The 21099-nt window shown below is 44.2% G+C and overlaps 1 protein-coding gene across 5 annotated transcripts in view; it reads right to left on the bottom strand.

Annotated features, from left to right (window-relative positions):
• The window catches only part of TENM2 (teneurin transmembrane protein 2), a 3863575-nt gene that overhangs the window by 3779658 nt on the left and 62818 nt on the right, over positions 1 to 21099 (bottom strand). The gene's annotated exons all lie outside the window — the stretch shown is intronic.

Below are 21099 nucleotides of genomic sequence, written 5' to 3'. Positions count from 1 at the left end.
CAAATCTTTTGATTATCCACACTCCAGGATTGACCTTTATTGCCGCATAAGAAAACTAAGATTGGCAAAATATTATGCAAACAGTGATCCCAAAAGTAAACATCATGAAATCCAGGAAATACCATCCAACTGAGCACTCAGGAAATATAGCCATTATGATTCTTGGATTCATTGTTACACCCTTCAGAACAGCATGAGGGAATAATGATTCATGGGACACAATTCCACGGAAATGCATAGATACGCCCATGCCAATGCAAAGTAATCTTAAAAGGAAATCAAAATTCAATCCCCCCCAATACCTACAGCCCTACCATTGATCTATTTGAGGATTTGATAACTGATGCATTTAAAGCACTGGCGGCAAAACCAAGGACAGATAAAAACAAATCAAATCCTCAGACAAAGGTGGAAATGTGGTTGTACTAAATACAAAAGATTACAAAGCAGAAGCCATGTGCCAGCTTAAAGATGTCCACAGCTATGCAAGATTGCCTTTTGATCCATACCTGCAATACAAAATTGAGTATGACATAAAATGTGCAGAATGGTTTGAAAAAGGCCTAATCGATTGGGATCAAAGAATGTATCTAACAAAGGATTGTCCAACACCACCAATAATCCATTTAATCCCCAAAGTGCACAAATCTAGGACGAGATCACCAGGACCTCCTATTGTAGCCTCCATAGATTCCATACTGGAAAATACATAAAGATTTGTAGACAATTCCTCTTTCCTTATGTCAAAACCTTGCTGTATTATATTAGAGACACAACTGCCTTTCTCAACCAGATCGACAAGATCCCATGGAATGACAACTATCGTCTGGTCACACATGTTGTTGTTACATTGTATAGCTGCATTTCCCACGAAAAATGCATCAAAGCAGTCAAGCCATACCTTTTGACAAGATCTTTTAGCTATCCTGCTCACTCTCAAATGTTGCTGGACATGGTACTTTTCTGCCTGACACATAATTCTTTTCTGTACGATGGGCAGTTGTACAACGACTTATGCCAACCTGTTTATGGGTGTATGGTACGAGGAATTATTTATTTATTTGCCTGTGATGAAAAGAATATCTACACAAACAAAGTAATATTATGGAAGAGATATATTGATTACCTCTTTATATTAAGGAATGGCACAGAGGCAGAATGGATACAATTCTTTCAGATAGTCAACATGGAGGACATCAATTGGAAATTCACCAAACATCATGATAGAGTGGAGGTGGTCTACTTAGATATTTATCTTAAGATAGCAAAAGGGATGATCACCACTGAATTACAGCACAAAGCTATCAGTACAAATTTCGTCTTACATGCCAACAACATGCATCTGACTTGCCTTAAGAACAGCATAACCTGCAGGGAATTCTTACACATTACACAGAACTACAGCAAGAATGAAACATGGGGAAAACATGCCAAAATGGCAGCTGCCAGATTCCACGTTAGAGGGTATCAGAAAGCGACCATCAGTAAGGCCTATGGAAAGAGCTTCAATTAGACAAGAAATGATATTCTCACCAAGAGCAGAGCCCAGATTTTGAAATCAAAAGAAGGAAAAAAAACATATAAGATTCATGACCACTTCAATCAAGGGGCCAAAGAAGTGACAAAGCTATATGTCACCACATACAAGCTCATGGCACCATCACATTCAGGAAATCATCATCAATACAGTCTAAAGAAGCCCGGCTGCGGAGACAAGGGCAGTGCACATTTTTCCTGCTATTCAAGATACTCCTGTGACTCTTGAATCCTACTGGTAATTGATACGAGTTACGAGTTACGAGCCACTGATTTGCAACAACTGCAGTTTATACCTTTAAGAAACCTGCACGGACAATTGACACGCCCCTCTGTTAAAAGGAAATAAAAACCTGACCACAACACCCTTGCAGTGAGAAGCCCATTGCGTAGGCATGGGCAGTGCAAATTTTGCTGTTTGCGCTGTTTGGTGCTGGATGTGCTGGATATTAGAAGGCAGAGAGGCGGTCTAACAACCGCGTGGGAGTTAGAACACAACCAACAGTGTACTGGATCACGAGCCATGGTGTGCTCACCCCTGAGGCACTCCATCAAGGTAACTTCCATATTGCTGTGATTTTCACATTCTGTAAGCAGCTGCTGCTCTAACTGCTAATTAGTATAACTAATTCTTGGATAGTAAAAGAAAGAAACCAGATTCACAGGCACTACAGCAAGATCTAACTGAAGATGTGCACGTCAATATAGAAGCTACAAAGGGCGATACGCCAATAAAAGAGTCCCAATAAAAGATTCCCAGAGACCAATTGGATGACAACTAAAGCTGGAAGCAATTACTAACCATGATGTTGCGAGAACTCAAATCAAAGATCGGTCCAAAAGACATCCCGACAAAAGAGGAGATATGTCCAGGAAGGAAAAAGACTTGATGGCAAAGCAACACTGGCTAAATATATTTGCTAAGGGAATCAAAATGGAAGATAGCATGACTAGGACAAATCCACCAATAAATGGACATGCAGTACGATTGTCGCTTGACATAACTGAAATCGAACCTCTCATGACCAACCATGAAGAATTAAGGGAAGTCTTCGGAGTACTCAATGACTGTTTAACTAACAGTAAAAAATGAATGTGAACAGCGAGATGGTGAGAATCCAGGCTGAAAACGACCATCTGACAATCAGGAAAATTGGCTGCAAAAATACAATAAGACACGATTCCAACCACCATGATGGACCTCCAGAACATGCTCATAGCAACCACATCCCAAGCAATGATCCCTCACCTCAAGATACAGGAAGCAAATATTGATTCAATTAAAGACCAGGTAACTTTACTGGTGCTTATACACATGAACCACATTTATTTGGAAACCTTCATTATAACAATACAAGAATGCCCGAATACAGAAGTGGAAGCTGGTGTAATGTGGCAATCAAGGCTCTCTAACATTGCAAGGGCTGATCGGGTCAAGAAAAATCACATGATGGCCGCCCTTACAGAAATTATGAAATGAATACCTGACAGATCAAAGAATAGAGAGAACAACAAAGAAAACGTAAAAAAATCTGAGACCACAAACCAAGAGAAACAATATATCATAGATCTAACGATCACAATGGAATTAATCCATATCAAGGTGTGGACGTGAACCAATCCATAAAAAATGATTAAAAAATAAGTAGACAGGCAAAAACCACAAGTCTGAACCAAACTGAGACTTTTAATATCTTCACAACAAAGAAGAGCACAACCATCGATGACAGGCAAGAGAAGAATGTGAAAGAAAACAATAAAAAACAAATGGGCTCAAGAGCATTCCTACAAAAATTAACATGCCAAAGACCAGTGCACAGAAAGCTATGACTAATAATGATTTCTTCAGTAATCAGAGAAACAAAGTTGTGAAACAAAAAGGTCAAACTCCTAAGTCTCAAGACAACATCCAGGTACAACTGTCACGACAAGAAGAAGACCAAAATGAGCAAGAATAAATCTTGAATATATGAACAGATGTGTATGAGGCCTCAGTGTTGAACACAGAATCAGACATATATCCAAATGATCCATCACTGATAGTTATTGACCAATACGAAGAAGATCTCGCAACACAATCCGTAACATTCAACATTTCCTAGGTTGATATATCTGTGATTAATCTAGATTTTTCAACGATGAATCAAATGTCACTTTTAGATCTCACAACTTAAGATGAAGACCCAGTGGGCAAGATTCTGAATATAAAACAATTGAAAGAGGCAGTTCCTATAAACACAACAAAGTATCTGAAAAAGAAACAAACGGAGCATTAAAAAAAAACTTTATCGGGAAAGAGACAAAATTATCTGCTAAAACCAAACTTTACAGATCCGAGGAAGTATCAGTCTACATGCAAACTAACACTAGAATGAATCAAATCAAGACATGAGAGCCTCATTCTAAATAGAACTAACATTCTATAGCTATTTCAAGTGATCCTACAGCTTAAAGGAATTCGATCAGACAATATCAAGTTCATCCATTTTCTAGATGATTACATCTTGGACAAAGTCGAGCTTGAACTACATCAGACCCAAAATGAAATCTCATCCTTAAGTCAGAATTACATCTATACTGCCTAGCATTTATTTGTCCAACCATGCAATCGGAGGAGGTATGGATTACATGAAACAAGAACGACATGATGCAGATCTCAATAGGGACTTGTATGAGGCCAGTAGGAGAAAAGAAAGCTCAACACATGATTATTCATACCAGTCCAGCAGAGAATCACCTAGCAATGAAACTCGAATAAACCTTGCAAGATCTAACATAACAAAATAGTTCATATGGAGAGATTTGGAATATGATGTGAACCAAAGAGACACAGGAGAACATATCTGCCTAAAACAAACAGATGGATTCCAGAAAACACTGATCATGGCCTGCTCATGGAATACCCGAGGACAAGCCCACCTATTCCAGCAAGCAATCCTGGACTTCGAACACTGTCAATTAATAGGCCCACAAGGAACCTGGATTTCTTCAGAACCATGTTGTGAAGGATAAATTACACATATGAATCCGGGGATTCAACGCAATCACTATCATCTGTAATTCTGATAAAAACGGATCTAAATCAGAAAATTCTAGAATTCACAAATCCAAACCCATGGGTACAATGTGCAATCTTAGACCTGCCAGATCAACACCCAGATTCTAATAATGGTCAAACAGAAAACACAAGAAAACATAGATTGGGGACCCTGAACCTTTTTTGGAACACCATAGCAGTGAATGATGCCAGCTTTATAGATGGTGTCTTCGCTGCTATGGATGAAGAGAACACCAAATATGATAACACCAAATGTATTCTTTGTGGTGACCTCAACATCCACCTATTTAAGTCCAATGGGAATATACTTGAGACTATGGAACTAACTAACCAAGCTCGAAAATGGACAAAAGAAATAACAATGAGAGCCCTCGCTCTCACTGGCAAAACAATAGATGGAAATGGCTATCCAATACCAACCTGGACAAAAGGGAAATCATCAGCAATCATTGACTATATTTATGTGACACCTAAAATAAAAAACTCCATGACCCATAGCGGAAACACACCTTTGCTTAACAGTGACCACCACAAATTAACGATCTCATGGACTGCAACTGCACCTCAAACGAAGAACCAATCTTTACCATCATTGGAATTAACAAGTGTCATGAATAGGTTATGAATAAAACAATGTCAATAAGACCAACTGCAGAAGACCTTAAAAACTACACCAGAGAAGAGAGAGTGAAATTGAATTATGAATGGCTTCTGCATCCATTTTATCAACCAATAATTCTCAACAAAAAAGTAACAAAGACTCACAAGCATCACTTTAACATACAAATCATGGAGAAAAAAAGGATCTTTGTAAAAAAATTAAAGAACTAAAGAAACAGAATCATCCAGACATAACGAAGAGAAGAAAAGTTGAAAAACAATGATACAATAACTATCGGAATGATGCTATACCAAATGGATGTGGAAAACATTCTCAAAACCATGAAACAACGAAACTCAAGAGACCTATGGAGTCTTCTTAATTCTAATTCAACCCGACAAGAAAGAATGATACAAGATGTTCCGGAAGGGAAATGGATAAAACATTTCACAGCTTTATATAATAAACGGAATCACCATATTAACCGCGATGGAGAGCAACAAGTAGTTAAATGGACACTAATCTGGTACCATGATGAGATTCTGAAGAAAATCAGTAAACTGAACTCTTCCCATGCACCAGGGACAGACGGGATATCTAATGCCACTTTAAAACAAGATCCAAGAGAATGGGCAGCATTTACAGACCAAATATTTAGTATAATTGTAGAGACCAACAAAATTCAGAACACATGGAAAGTGGCAACTCTGATCCTGATGTTTAAACAAGGTGAAAGGAAGGATCCGGCCAATTAAAGGCCATTGTGCTCGTGGACCCTCTGGGAAAGCTCTTCACAGGATTCCTGCTAGAAGAACCAAAGAAATGGGCAAAGAACAACAACAGACAGGCGACTAGGCAAACTGGATTCATCCAAAAAGTTGGCACTAATGTAAACCTAATCATCCTAAACTTAGTCTAACAAGATGCTACCATGAATAAAACTCAGGTCTTCGCAGCATTTGTCGACCTGCAACCAGCTTTCGATGCAGTAAATAGCGAAATGCTCTTGGATGAATTGGCAAGATGGCACTGCCCATAAAACATTCTGGAACCTATAAAACAGTTATACAAAAACACAACAGTCCAAATCAGGATGTCAAAGGAAGGTGCTATAACAGCGCCAATAGAGACATGGGGCCTCCTTACACGGTGGGCGGTAAGATACCGCCTTTACCTGCATGGCGCTAACAACGTGTCCGCGTAGGCGAGAGGCCGCTAATTGCGTGCCATTACGAGTACGTGGACACAAGCTTAGCACCATGCCGGTATTGACCATACCGCCAAGACCCCGTAAAGACCCTTAGCGGCACCTATGAAAGCGCTAATAGCACTTCCGACCTCCTGCAACACGGCATAAACGGAACCGGAAGTAGCGTCATCGCAGAGGAACGGGAAAGAGCACGGCGGCCATCTTTAAAAACACAATCCATTGCCATCCTCTGCCCCCAGGACCTGCATCCACACCAGTGCCATACAAAATCAACCAAGACCCCCTGACAATGCCCAAGGTAATCAAAAAAGGAGCGGACCAGCTGCGGAAGGAGCGATTCACCAATGAGGAGCTCATCATGCTCATTGAGACGCTTGCCGCCAACGCGGAGGTGGTGTTCGCAAATGACATGCGGCGTGTCACCCTAATAAAGAAAAAAGGCAATTTGGGAAGAGGTGGCCCACAAAGTTAGTGCGGTGGGCACCACCACCCGCACTGTGAAAGATTACAGGAAGTGGTGCGATGATCTCCGCCTCCGTGTACGCAGCATCCTGGCTGCCAATCGGAACCTAGCCATGGCCACAGGAGATGGTGGAGGATCCCCTATCAAACTGATGAAGTGGGAGGAGACCTGCGCAAGCACCATAGGTGTGCAAACTATAGAGGGAGTCAGCGAAATGGAGCATGGTGCGCCCACATCGTCAGATGGAGGTGAGTGTCCACATAAAACAATGCACTGTGAAAGATGAGGTATCCCCCCAAATCTGAGCCCTAAACAGCACATGGATGTGGCCACAAACATACATGCACACAACCCTGCCCATGTGAGGGTCACATCCCAACACACACACATGCACGCATCACCCAGACCCATGCATGAATGACCCACCCAACAGTCCTACGACCTGTATGCCCACAAATGAAGTCCAAATGCATAGAACAGTATGATAAACAACATCTGCATGAGGCACGTTGACCTATCACCAATGCCATCCCCCTCTTTGTCCCCCACATACTCACAGACTGACAGCGATGAGCAGGACACTGCGACACAGGCTCCCCAAGAAACAACCCAGGGGAAAGGAGGCAGGCAACATCGCAAGCACATTGAGGGGCACAGGGAGGAGTGCACTCCCGCAGAGGGCCAAACACAGCAAACCACCCACGTCAACAAGCCATGAACCCATGGCAGAAACGATTGCAGCACCCACTCCAGTGATCCCCCCAACGCACAAACCACCCACGGAAGGGCCACTGTCTGCTGCCAACAGTTCCATTGGTGAGGCAGCAGCCACAGCACCACTGTCCAATGTGGAGGACACTTGTGACTTGGCCATGCAGGAGCACACCCCCAGCCCCCAGCAATCAAAAGAACCAAGCCGATGGCCCACATCACAATCCAGCAGCCATGCCCAGTCTGGCAATGAAATGGTGGCAAGGTGCTGGAGTCCACCGGTGTCCTCACCTGATGCTGGACCCATAGAAGAAGGTGCAGCACCCACCCCACAAGCAACACACAGTCGCCACAACATGGCCATCATTAGACAGCGGCAGGAGGAGATAACAGTGCTGGTTGGCCAGCATGTTGATGAGGCAGCACGTTTGAGGGAGGAGTGCAGGGAGAATGCAAGGGAGATCAGACAGGGCATGGAAGCCTGCACCAACAGGCTCTGCGAGGAAATGGCCAGGGCCAGGCCGATGTAGCTGACACATGTACAGCAAGACAGCAACGTTGTACCAGCCATACATGGGGTTGTTGTGGGGGGAGGGGGAAAAGGGTGTTTTGGGGGTGTTGTGGGGAGAGGGGTTAAAGGGTGCTTTGGGAGTGTTTTGGGGGGAGGGAGGAGAGTGTGTTTTGGGAGTGTTGTGGGGGCAGGAGGGAAAGTGTTACGCTCACCTGGCTCCGACAGGGGCCTCGGTCGGACCCGGACTGCTGCGGCCTCCACCCACGTGGTGCGTAGTGCAGCGATGACTGACTGGATCTGCCCTCCTAATCTTGTCTGCTTGGCCCGTAGAAATATTCTCCTACAAGTGGAGAGATGGATTTAGCCACTTGTGGATTCAAGTGATAGCACCCCCACTGTCCTCCCCACTAAGCACCTCTGAAGTGCCCTCTCAGCAATCTCCCCTTATATTCTTGAAGGATGAGCCCTCCATCCTGCGAAGCACGCAGGGGCACGTTGATGACCAGTTACTTCACTGGCCTGAAGATATTGGAAGAGTTGTAGACGAATCCTGACTCCAAACGGTCCTGGCGAAGAGCCGTAAGTATATAGTTCGTAAGAGTTCAGAATGTGTGGAATTCACTCGTGTCCAATTCCTCTTTTATCTTGCAGCTTTGACCCAATAAGAAGATTGACAGCTGAAAGCTCTCCGATAAAAGTCTGTGTTATCCAACACTGTCCGGTAAATAATGCCAAGGGTTAAACTTGCTGCTTTCTCCTTATCTTACAGTTGTGGCATGAGAAGATGTGGTGTGCTGATGAATTATACCTCTGGCGGTAAAATCAGGTAAGCATATGGCGGCTAAAGAGATTGTCACTGTATGTTCTCTCTGCTCACCTTGTTGTTTCTTGTCCCCCTTAGGTGTCGAGATTCGGCGATGTAAAGATGGAGGCAGCGCCGGATCGAAGAGATGCTGCGTGTAACGGTGAGTATGGCGCGGCGCTGCTGCTGGTGATGCCATAGGCGCCAGGACTGAACCCAGACAGCCACTAGCAGGGGTTGCTGGGTTTTCTCAAGGCGACATGATGCCTGCTGATGGACGTGGTCTGGATGTCCGGGGGTATGCATCATGACAGCACTCCCCCTCAAGGCCCCTCCTAAAGTCGCTCCTCCCCTTGGTCCTGGTTTGTCTGGGAAGTCCCGATGGAATCTCTTCACTAATCGTGGTGCATGAACGTGGTCACTAGGCTCCCATGACCTTTCCTGTGGCCCGTAACCTTTCCAATCGATTAAATAAAAAAGTTTTGATTTAACCACCTTGGAGTCCAGGATGTTTTTCACCTCAAATTCAGGTTTTCCATCTATCAAGATAGGATCTGGTGGTTTGGTTAATCTTGTTCCTGGTTGAACTGGTTTTAAAAGTGAAACATGAAAGACAGGATGAATTCGCATATTGGAGGGTAATTCCAGTTTGACGGCCACCGGGTTGATAATGGCCTTAATGGTGTAAGGTCCCAAATATCAAGTCTAAGTTCCTTTCAGAGCTATGTGTTTTGTAGCTAGCCAAACCTGATCTCCAATTTGGTACTGTGGAGTTTCACTTCTATGTAGATCAGCATTTTTCTTGTATTTCTCTTTTGCTTGCTTCAAATGTTCTGTCGCTTCCTTGAAGGCTTGTGTAATAGTAGAATGTAAATGACTAACTGCAGGCATTTCTAAGTGCTGAGGCAAATCGAGTTCTGAGCTTCGAGGGTGGTGTCGATATATGGTATAAAAGGGGCTTTGTCCGGTTCCTGAATGTACAGAGTTATTGTATGCATATTCGGAAATCCATAAAATATCTTTCCAATTACTTTCGGTCTGGTGAAGCATGCAACAAAGGTACTGTTCAAGGGGGATGGTGACTGGTTGATAACCTTACGTCGAATAATGTGAAATGAATTGACTACCTCGGTCAGAGACCAATACAGAAGGAAACCCGTGTATTCGAACGATGTTTTCAAGAAACTCCTTGGCCAGGACTGAAGCAGAAGGTAATCCCTTCAAAGGTGTAAAGTGGGCCATCTTGGAAAAAAAGATCCACGATAACTAGAATGGTGTTAAATCCATTACATGGAGGTAGATCAGTAATAAAGTCTAAAGATAAGGTGTGCCATGGTGTAGGTGGAATATCCAAAGGTTGTAAAAGGCCAGCTGTTTTTTTCTTCAGACTCTTGTTTTGGGCACAAATGCCGCAAGACATCACAAATGACTTTATATCTTTTCGCCAGGTGGGCCACCAGAATTGTCTCTTAATTTTGGCTTCGGTTTTTGCGAAACCTGGTGAACTTCCATAAGGGTATCATGATAATTGGAGATGACAAGTTCCTGTAATTCCTTGTGTGGTAGAAATAGTCATCCTTGATAGTAGGGTAGGTCATTGATGACTGAGTAATCCGGGCCTTTCTTTACCCAGTCCTGCAGGGATGCTGGATTGAAGAGTTGTTGGATTTTTAAATTAATTTCTTCTAGTGTCTGTAAAGTAGTTATGCCAAGAATTCTTTGTTCAGAAATGATAGGCACCGGCTTTGGGTTTGCATATGCTTCTTCCATTCCTATTCGGGATAAGGCATCTGCCTTGCCATTTTTACAGCCTGGTCGATAAGTGATCACAAAATCGAATTCGGCAAAGAACAATGCCCATCGAAGTTGGCGCGATGATTGGTCCTTGGCTGTTTTTAGATACTGCAAGTTCCGGTGATCGGTCATTACAGTAATGGTATGCCTGACACCGAGAAGATAGTGTCGTCAAGCCTTAAAGCGGATTTGATGGCTAATAACTCTTTATCGGTAGCCGCATAGTTTAACTCGGGTGCTGAGAACTTTCTGGACCAAAATGCCACTGGGTGAAGTTGACAGGTTTCAGGATCCTTCTGGGACAGGACAGCTCCCATGGCTAAACTGAATGCATCAGTTTCCACTATGTATGGAAGATCTGGGCGTGGATTCTTTAAGACAGGCGCAGACATGAATTTCGCTTTAAGCTCTTGGAAGGCCTTTTCAGCCTCTTCGGTCCACAAGAAACGTTTGTTCTTTCGCAAAAGTGCTGTGATGGGATGTACAACATGTGAGAAGTCCGGAATTAATCTGTGGTAGAAATTGGCAAATCCGAGCATGCTTTGCACCCCTTTAACTGAACTAGGTGATGGCCACTTGAGAATTGCGTCCACCTTTCGTGAGTCCATTCAGACTCATTTTGGAGTCAAGATAAATCCAAGGATTTCAACTTCCGTAACATGAAAAACACATTTTTCCATTTTTGCATATAACTTGTGCTGGCGTAGTTTCTCAAGGACTGCACTTACGTGCTTAACATGGTCTGATTCTGAGGAGGAGTACACAAGGATATTGGGCCTCATTATGACTCAGGCGGTAAAGGGTTAACGGCCACTTAAACAGCGCCGACCCTTACCGCCTGATTCCGAGGTCCCTTAGCGCCATGGAGGTTTTAACACCTGCTTTTAGCAGGTGTTAAAATCCATGGCGCTAAGGGACCTTGATGTTAATTACGCCACCGTAATTTACGGTGGCGTAATTAACGCCTTCCCCACTCCCATTATGCCCTATGGGGCAAAAATGGGAATGGGGAAGGGTAAATGGGGATTGGGGACTTACCGCCCCGCCAACCTCGGAATGGGGCGGTAAGTCCGCCAACCACCATGGCGTAAACGTAGTTTACGCCATGGTGGTAAAGGTACGACCCAGGCGGTAACTTACCGCCTGGGTCGTAATGAGGCCCATTGTCTATGTATACGACAACACAGACATCCATGAGTTCACGAAAGACATCGTTCATAAAATACTGGAAGGCTGCTGGTGCATTGCACAACCCAAAGGGCATCCATCACCTGATACTCGAATAAACCGTACTTGGTGCGAAAGGCTGTCTTCCATTTGTCCCCTTTCTTTACACGTACCAGATGATATGCCCCTCTGAGATCTAACTTAGTGTAGATACAAGCATCCTTTACTTTGGTCTAGTAATTCGGGGATCAGAGGCAATGGGTACTGTTTTTTTACCGTAATCTGATTTAGTGCTCTATGCACGTTCTAAGGTCACCTTCCTTTTTTAGCACGAAGAACAAAGCTGAGGCTAAAGGAGACTTGGAAGGGCGAATACAGCCATTGGCAAGGTACTGGTCTAAGTATTGTCGTAGGTGAAGGTTCTCAGGTTCCGTAAGGGCATAGATCCTGCTACAAGGGGGTTGTGCACCGGGTATGAGATTGATTTGACAATCGTACGATCTGTGAGGAGGTAAGGTGTTTGCCTGTTCCTTTTGGAAGACATCCTGGAATTCTTGGTATTCTGGAGGTAGTTGCATGACTGCTGTGGTTACTGTGGCCAGGCCTGCATTCTGATTTTTCTTTGGGTAACAGGTTTTTGCTCAATCCGGGAAGGGTATTCTCTTCTCTCGCCAATCAATACAAGGATTATGTGTTTCCAACCAAGGTATCCCCAGTATTATTTGGAACTGTTGGGCTTTGATTAGATCAAACACAATAGTCTCTCGATGCCCATCCTGACCCAATAGTATCATCTCTGCGGTGGAATGAGTTACAGGCCCAGAGGCTATTTCAGTTCCATCGACTGTGGTGATGACATCTGAGGTGGTTTTTCAGCAGAGAGGTAGATTCATCCTGAAAGCCAATTCGTGGTCCATATAGTTCCCTACGGCCCCGCTATCAATGTATTCCCTTACTGCGTGCAAACGTGAGGGTTGTCTAGGATCAATTAGGACCACTGGTATGATCAGACGCGAGGTCTGAGTGTCCTTCTTTAAGCTCGGCAAGCGGACCTCTATGCTTGTCGGGCGTGGTTGTTTTCCGAATCAGGCTCTTTTGGACTTTTATCAGCAACTCCTACCACCTTCTTGGGTGGTTTTATAGGGCAATCCTGTAGAAAATGTCCTGAGGTTCCACAGTACAGACACAATTGCATCTGTCTTCTGCTTTCCCTTTCCTTTTGAGTTGAGGGTCCTTTGACACCCCCGATTAGCATAGGTTCTGATGCATCTGTTCCTTTGGGGGCAACGTTGGATTTAACCAATACCCGATTTTCGAACTTATCTCGATCAGCCTTTCTATTCTGGAGTCGATGATCCAGCTGGACCACTAAGTCTATAAACTCTGCGCAATCCTGAGGTGGGTTCACAACTTGAGCCAAGACATCTTTAAGTTCTCCCCAAAGTCCACGATGAAACAATGTAATTTGTTTTTCCTCAGGCCATCCGGTTTCCACTATCAATCTATTGAAGGTTGCGACATAGGTAGAGACAAAAGTTCATTATCCAGGGCCTGTCCTTGGGAGTGCCAGGCAAATAGTCTTTCCATGCTCGTTTGAAAGCCCTGAAAATCCCGAAGAATTGGATCATCCTGAGTAACTAGTGGAATTGACCTATCAGCTGCACTGCCACTAAGATATGATAATACAAAGGCTACCTAGGCTTGATCGTTTGGGAAGGCTCCTGGTCTGCATAAAAAGTTCAAGCGGCATTGGTTCATAAACACGGCAAACCTTTTGGGATCTCCGGCAAAGCGTTCGGGTGGAGCTAATGGAATATTTCTTGGTAGGTTTATTTGCACAGGGTTACTCGATAAAATAGGAGCTGGGTTTCCCCTGGAACCAGGTAGGGGGGTGCTTGTCCAGCTTGAGTTTGCAGCAGTTGTCTTGCGAGATAATCTGTGCGCTCCTTCGATACAAGTAGTTCTCTTCTGAGGGCATTAGTCTCTTGGCGAGCGGAGTGCACTTCCGCCTTAAGTTCCCCCAATAGTTGGGCCAGTTGGTCGGTTTCTGAGGTTTCCATAACACCTGGGTGGGGATTTGTAGATAGGCTTTGCGTTCTGTTACGCTCACCTGGCTCCCACATGGGCGTCGGTCGGACCCAGACTGCTGCGGCCTCCACCCACGTGATGCGTAGTGCAGCGATGATTGACTATATCTGCCCTCCTATTCTTGTCTGCTTGGGCCGTAGAAATATTCTCCTACAAGTGGAGAGATGGATTTAGCCACTTGTGGATTCAAGTGATAGCACCCCCACTGTCCTCCCCACTAATCACCTCTGAAGCGCCCTCTCAGCAATCTCACCTTATATTCTTGAAGGATGAGCCCTCCATCCTGCGAAGCACACAGGGGCGCGTTGATGACCAGTTACTTCACTGGCCTGAAGATATTGGAAGAGTTGTAGACGAATCCTGACTCCAAAAGGTCCTGGCGAAGAGCCGTAAGTATATAGTTCCTGAGAGTTCAGAATGTCTGCAATTCACTCCTGTCCAATTCCTCTTTATCTTGCAGCTTTGACCGAATAAAAAGATTGACAGCTGAATGCGCTCCGGTAAAAGTCTGTGTTACCCAACACTGTCCGGTAAATAATGCCAAGGGTTAAACTTGCTGCTTTCTCCTTATCTTACAGGTGCGGCATGAGAAGATGTGGCGTGCTGATGAATTATACCTCTGGCGGTAAAATCAGGTAAGCATATGGCGGCTAAAGAGATTGTCTGTGTCTGTTCCCTCTGCTCACCTTGTTGTTTCTTGTCCCCCTTAGGTGCCGGGATTCGGCGATGTAAAGATGGAGACAGCGCCGGATCGAAGAGATGCTGCGTGGACCGGTGAGTATGGCACAGCGCTGCTGCTGGCGATGCAACGCGTTTAAGACAAAGAGCCTCATTACACGGTAGGCGGGGATTCATGCCGGTAAAATACTGACACCGCCTTGGTAGAAAGGGGAATTACTGCCCCATTCCAAGGTTGGCGGGGCGGTAATTCGCCCTTCCACCATTGCCCTTCCCCATTCCCATTTTTGCCCCATAGGGCTCTGTGGGAATGGGGAAGGCGCTAATTACGGTACCGCAAATTGCGGTACCATAATTTGCTCCACTGGTCCCTTTGCGGGTTGGTTTTTAACGCCTGCAAAAATCAGGCGTTAAATTCCCCAACCCGCAAAGGGACCTTGTAGTAAGGCGGTAAGGATTTACCGGTGCCGGTAAAATACCGGTACCAGTAAACCCTTACTGCTTTCCGTGTAATGAAGCCCAAAGTCTTTCATCTGGTTTGAAGATGCGATGAATCCGGAATCAGGTAAGACATCAGGTAATACTCTTGTTCTAACCTTTGCTTCTTTCCTTCTTTCTAGGTGCTCCAGGTTCGAGGCGGGCGTGGCAGAAGGCTGGATGCTGCTGCTGGCACGGTGAGCGTTACGCTGCTGGATGCAGAATAACGCGAAGCATGTGCTGCTCTTCGGGCGTGGTTTAAATAGCCTCCAAAGTAGTCCCAGGTAGGTATTCCTCCCCGACCACACCCGAGTAACAAAATAGTCCCTAAGGTAAAGTAGTCCCTTCCAGACCTCACATGGGCTTGGATCTTCTTGCAGCATGGTGTGTGTCAGGTAAGTGTGCACCTATGGCGCCAGGACTGATGTCCCATATGAGCCTGGTGCCATAGGCGCCAGGACTGAACCCAGACAGCCCCTAGCAGGGGTTTCTGGGTTTTCTCAAGGCAACATGATGCCTTCTCCCTGGGCTGATGGACGTGGTCTGGATGCCCGGGGGTATGCATCATGACAGCAAGGGTGTTTGAGTAGTTGCACTTCCAAGTCCATGCACTTCTTTACCTCATAATATATTAAACACACTGGTGACAAGTCAAAACACAGGCTCGGACCTTATCATTGTGTATGTGAGCTTTATTGGGGGACATGGCCCAGTGTGCGCTTCACTACAAAACCCAGTGGACAAATGCCCACATCCATTCAACAAAGTAGGACCATTTTGAATATTTGGTTGATCAGATGCTGACGCACAGCACGTCCCTCCTGGGCATCGCCTTCTGCATGACCTGCAGCCGCGTCTGCTCCCACCTCATCCCCATCATCATCCTCATCAGGTGGTTGCATTTCAATGTCAGGGGGCATTGGCACATTCCGTCTGATACAAATTGTGTGCAGCATGACACATGCCATGGTGATCTTGGCCACCTTCTCATGGCCGTACAGGAGTGCCCCACCCGACCTGCTGAGGCGCCGGAACCGTGTTTTCAAAAGGCCAAATGTCTGCTCAATTACGACACGGGTACGGGCATGTGCAGAATTGTATTCCTCTTCATGCCTGTTCTGTGGGTTCCGTACAGGGGTAAGGAGCCACCTCTTCAGGGTATAGCCAGCATCACCTGCACGGGTGCAAGAATGGGGATGTGTTACTGTTTACATCAAGTGGAACCTGTACATATCACCCAAATTAACTTTGCATTATGATTGGCATCCACGAATCCCAGCATGCGTGGAGATGATCAGTGTAACTGCAATGTGAGAAGGTGAGCTAGTCCTTGCAAGTGGACATGCACCATGCATGCCTCCGGCAGTTATTGCCATTTTCTGGGTGAGGACAGGTCATTAGTGGTTCTGGGCCAGGGCAAGGTTTGTACCACACTGCTAGTGTACTGCCATTCTGAAATCGATGTCCCCATGCTGTGAAGAAGCGCACTTCAGTAGTGGTGTACGGGTGTGGTTCAGTACAATGGCTACAGGTGATCCCTTAGTAAGCACTCAAGAGGGCATATCTGTTGTGATGTTGTTCAGCCCACATTTCCATTTTGCATATTGGCTGCATGTTGCTGCTTTGCTTCATATAGGGTATGTCATGATGTGCAATGTGCATGTGGATAGATATTTCATGTTGGGCGTATTGGATTGATTCCTTTGTTGTGCAGCTTCCAACTTGCATGTAGTTTTGTGTCCCGTCCATTGTGGGCTGCCTTGGTGGACATTGGCGTACATCTGTATGTCCATTTATTCTACAGACGACAGTCCACACCCAATAGGAGTATGCATCTCTCTCCCATCACACCCAGTAGAAGTATGTATCCCCCCCCAATCACACCCAGTAGGAGTATGCATCTCTTCCCCCAATCACTATCCACATCACACTGTCATGTGCTTGCCCAGCTACTCACCAAGTAGCCATGCACGTTGTCCAGCATGTCGCTCCATGTAGCGTGGTATTGTTGAGTTCCACTGGACCATTGAATCATGGGTTGATCCGGGATATCGGGCACAGCAATGTGTGATTATCTTGTTTGAGTCCCATACCATTTGGACATTGTGGAGTGGTATTGCCTTCTGTTTTGGTACACTGCCTCATTGCCATGTGGGACCACCAATTCCACATGGGTACAGTCGATGGCCCCGATGCAACTTGGGATGCCTGCCAGTGAATAGAAGCCAACTTTTGTGTTAGGGATCTCCTGGGCAGTCCGTGGCAGGGATATGTGTTCACTTGTGTGCTTCAGGAGGGCATCGAGCACCCGGTTCAGCGTGCGTGAAAATACTGGTTGTGATGTGCCATGCATCTGCCCTACCGTATGCTGGTAGGTGCCTGTGGCCAGGAAGTGGAGCACAGTTACCACCTTCAGTAGAGGGGGGATGGCAGTACGGATGTCTATTAGGGTCCCAATGTCGTCGTGTATCATGTCCACAATGGTGGTGATGGTATCCCGGTCCAGACGGTACAGGGTGTGTATCTGCTCAGGGGTTAGGTTGAATGGACTGGCTCTGATCCTGGGGTTTGGTGGCTGCCTCTGGGATATGACTAGGTGCACTGGTGGGGCTTGCTGGGCCTGTCTCACCCTCCTCCTCCTCCTCCTGCATCTCCTCTGTGCTGCCTGTTATTGTTGGTGCTGTAATGCAATCATGTCCTCCAGCCCCTGTAATGCTGCTAGTATTGGAACCATCTTGGTGTGGGAAGGGGTGTAGTGTGCTCCTTTTGTGCTGCCCCAGCCTCCATTGCCTCCACCCGTGCTGATTGTGGCCACCTGTGGCAGGTGGGAACACTGCTCATGTCTCTTAACGGGTGGTCCGCGATGCCGGTATTTCCTCCATGCCGGTACGGCCTTTTTGGCCTAATGCATGCCCTATTTGCGGGTCCGCATGGCTTGTGATGGTCTGCTATTAGCACCATGCCGCTATTTGCGACATGAGTGGTCACGTGCCCGCGACTGCCCGCTATTAGAGACACTGTTCTTAGCTGTGCCGCTATTAGCGGTTATCCGGGTCGTGATTAGCAAGGGAATTTAGCGATACCGGTAATCCCTTACCGGTATCGTTATTCCCTTACTGCCATCCGTGTAATGAGGCCCATGGAATGGATTGAAGCAAGGATGCCCTTTGGCTGCCTCTCTCTTTAATCTTTACACATCAGACTTCGAAGAACAAACATACTCAACTCTATTGAACCACCGAAAATTAACGCAGTTCCTATACCTGTCATGATGTACGCAGAATACATTGAACTGCTTGATAAAACAGAAAAAGGTCTACAAACGTGCTTCTCGAATATGGAGAAGTATATGGAAAAAATGACTTAAAAATCGATACAGTAAAAACAAAAATCATGATGCTAACAAAATTGATAAACAAGAAAAGAAGAACTCCGATACTATCATTGGAAGGGAATAGACTTGCTGGAGTGAAAACAATAAAATACCTGGGAGTCCTGATACATCAATCAAGAACGGAAAAAGAATGGTCCGAACACCTTGAGGCAAAAGCGGACTCACTAGCGAGACAAGGTGGATTTCTCGACCATAAATTCTGAAAATTTTCATTGAAACTTATTGTGGCATTTTATAGACAAAAGGTATTGCCCATCCTGATCTACGCCAGCACACTACCATTAATTTACAGCAGAGAAGATGGCAGCAATAGGAATCTATTTTTTTGAGGAAGGTATTGACGTTACCACCAGAATTTCCTATGCAAGTATCCAATTTGAAATTGCAACCCAATCACTAGAATCCATGGTTTCATGGAAGAAATTGGACCTATACGGGAAAGTGATAACTGATGAAAATATTCCAGCACTTGAAATTCTTCAGGAAAAGACGAATTCAATGAATATAACAGCTTTAAATGCTTGGAAAAAAACGATGGAAATGATAATGGGGAAAGAAGAAATATCGATAGAAATGTTAGTATTACGCCCGCAACATGAAAAAAGGAAGATCTTACGGAACGATTAGATAAATACGATGGAAGAGAAAGCAACATACCAACTGAACTTGATATGTGAGATAGAGACAAGAGCAATTAACCAACTACCCAACTATTTGACTATCTCAATTTTTTTCCGGACCAATCAATTTGTGATAGATTCCTGAAATTCTGCCTAAATATCTTGTCAAAAAGCAAACTTCATTCAAAAATGAAATTGATCCCAAAAACTCACCAATGTTGCCAATTCTGTCAGAATAATCCAATTGTAGAAACATTATTATAAGAAACTTATTTAGAGATATGTTTGGAATATCTGTCAAACAGATGGACCCAGAGACGAGATGGGCGCAGATCCTCCTGGGAAATGACAAAAACTTTTTTTTTACCATACTACAATTCTGGAATAACATCATGATGACTCCTAGTACTGAAACATCGTAAAGATACTGAACATATGAGGAGAAACTGAAAACAAATAATGAAATAAGTTTTAATGTTCTAAAATTATTAGAAATGTAACATACAAGAAAAGTTTATAATTAAGCTATATCATTTTTTTATTTTATTTAAAAAAACAGTCTAAACTATCACTGAGGCTGTTTCAATCCCCCATTGTCCCCACCTCCACCAGCTGGCTTACAAATTAACTCACAGGATTCTATACTTGCTCTAAATGTAAAGCATGCTGCTTTGGAACCAGTTTTAAGAAGTATAATCACCTGCAGACAGGAAATGAAATACCGATTAAGAAAGTGATTACTTGTGCAACACAATTTGCTATATATTTAATTTCCTGCAAATGTAATCTATGGTACATTGTAGTACTAAACTCGAGGTGAAACTTTGAATACTACAACATCCAGGAGAGATAAAGAACCGGGACATGGCTTATCCACTGGCCAAGCATTTTGAGGATGCCAAAGAGGAGGACCTTTCCTCCCTCAAGTATTTTGCAATTGATACCATATATATATACATCAAAGTGGTGTAAATAGAGTAAAGAAATTGAGACAAACAGAGTGCCGTTACATTGTAGACTATAACACCAATTCCCAGAAATGCCATTATAAGGATGAAGAGCTGTATACCTTTGAGGGTGAAAAATGACCTCAATAGCTTTTCATTCGCTCTTCCCCATCTCTACATATATTGATGCAATATACTTAGACTCTCTGTGGGATCACCCATGTCCTTTGCAAAATTCAATATGGGTGATTCAATTAAAAATTTGTTTGCAGCATAATCCGTATATTTTTCTTCTTCTGTGTTCAAATTCCCTTTTTGCATAATATAAAGTCAGGTCTTTTCTATTTACTTGTTCTTACCTTACAGTGTCACTGTAGGTAAATGAACAATGCATTTGCACTTTATTATGGCGTGCAAAAATGATTAATAAGCTTGCCAGTTTCTAGTTATCCGTGCAACACCATTAGGCCATTCAGTCCAAATATAATATAAACAATTCCATGCATATTATCATCCATTAAACATTTGGCATCTTGCTATGTCCCACTGCATACGGCATGACAACAAATGACACTCTATTACTTAACAATGACTGTCTCAGGCACTTGCTCTTTAACAACAGCATTAATATAAATATTGATCCATGTATAGGCAATACCGAGTATATGAGGCATTTATAACCATGTTTTAAATATTGTTTGGAATGTGTGGCATTGCATTGCTTTCTAATGTCCACTAGGACTGTACTAATGTAGTAACTTTTTACAAGTGTTCATCAGATTTTATTTTAACAAATTATGATCCTAATTAATCAGTGGTTCTTTGATGCATTGTGCTATATCCATTGAAGTGGTTTTAACACTCAATAATGTCGAGACTCCAATTAAATTGAACATTTATGCCATTATTGTTTGAACAGTACTTCGCACTTCATATTGTGTTTTCATATTCAATATTTAAAATGATGGAACAATCAAAAAGTTGTAGCATGCACTTGCACTTTATTAAGGGACACACTGAGCACAATAGGCAGTAATGTTTG

Source organism: Ambystoma mexicanum, chromosome 3q, assembly GCF_040938575.1.
Source record: "Ambystoma mexicanum isolate Mex_15411 chromosome 3q, UKY_AmexF1_1, whole genome shotgun sequence".
In the NCBI taxonomy this organism is placed as follows: Eukaryota; Metazoa; Chordata; class Amphibia; order Caudata; family Ambystomatidae; genus Ambystoma; species Ambystoma mexicanum.
Note: the sequence above shows the minus strand (reverse complement) of the source record. Positions and strands in the feature narration are given on the sequence as shown.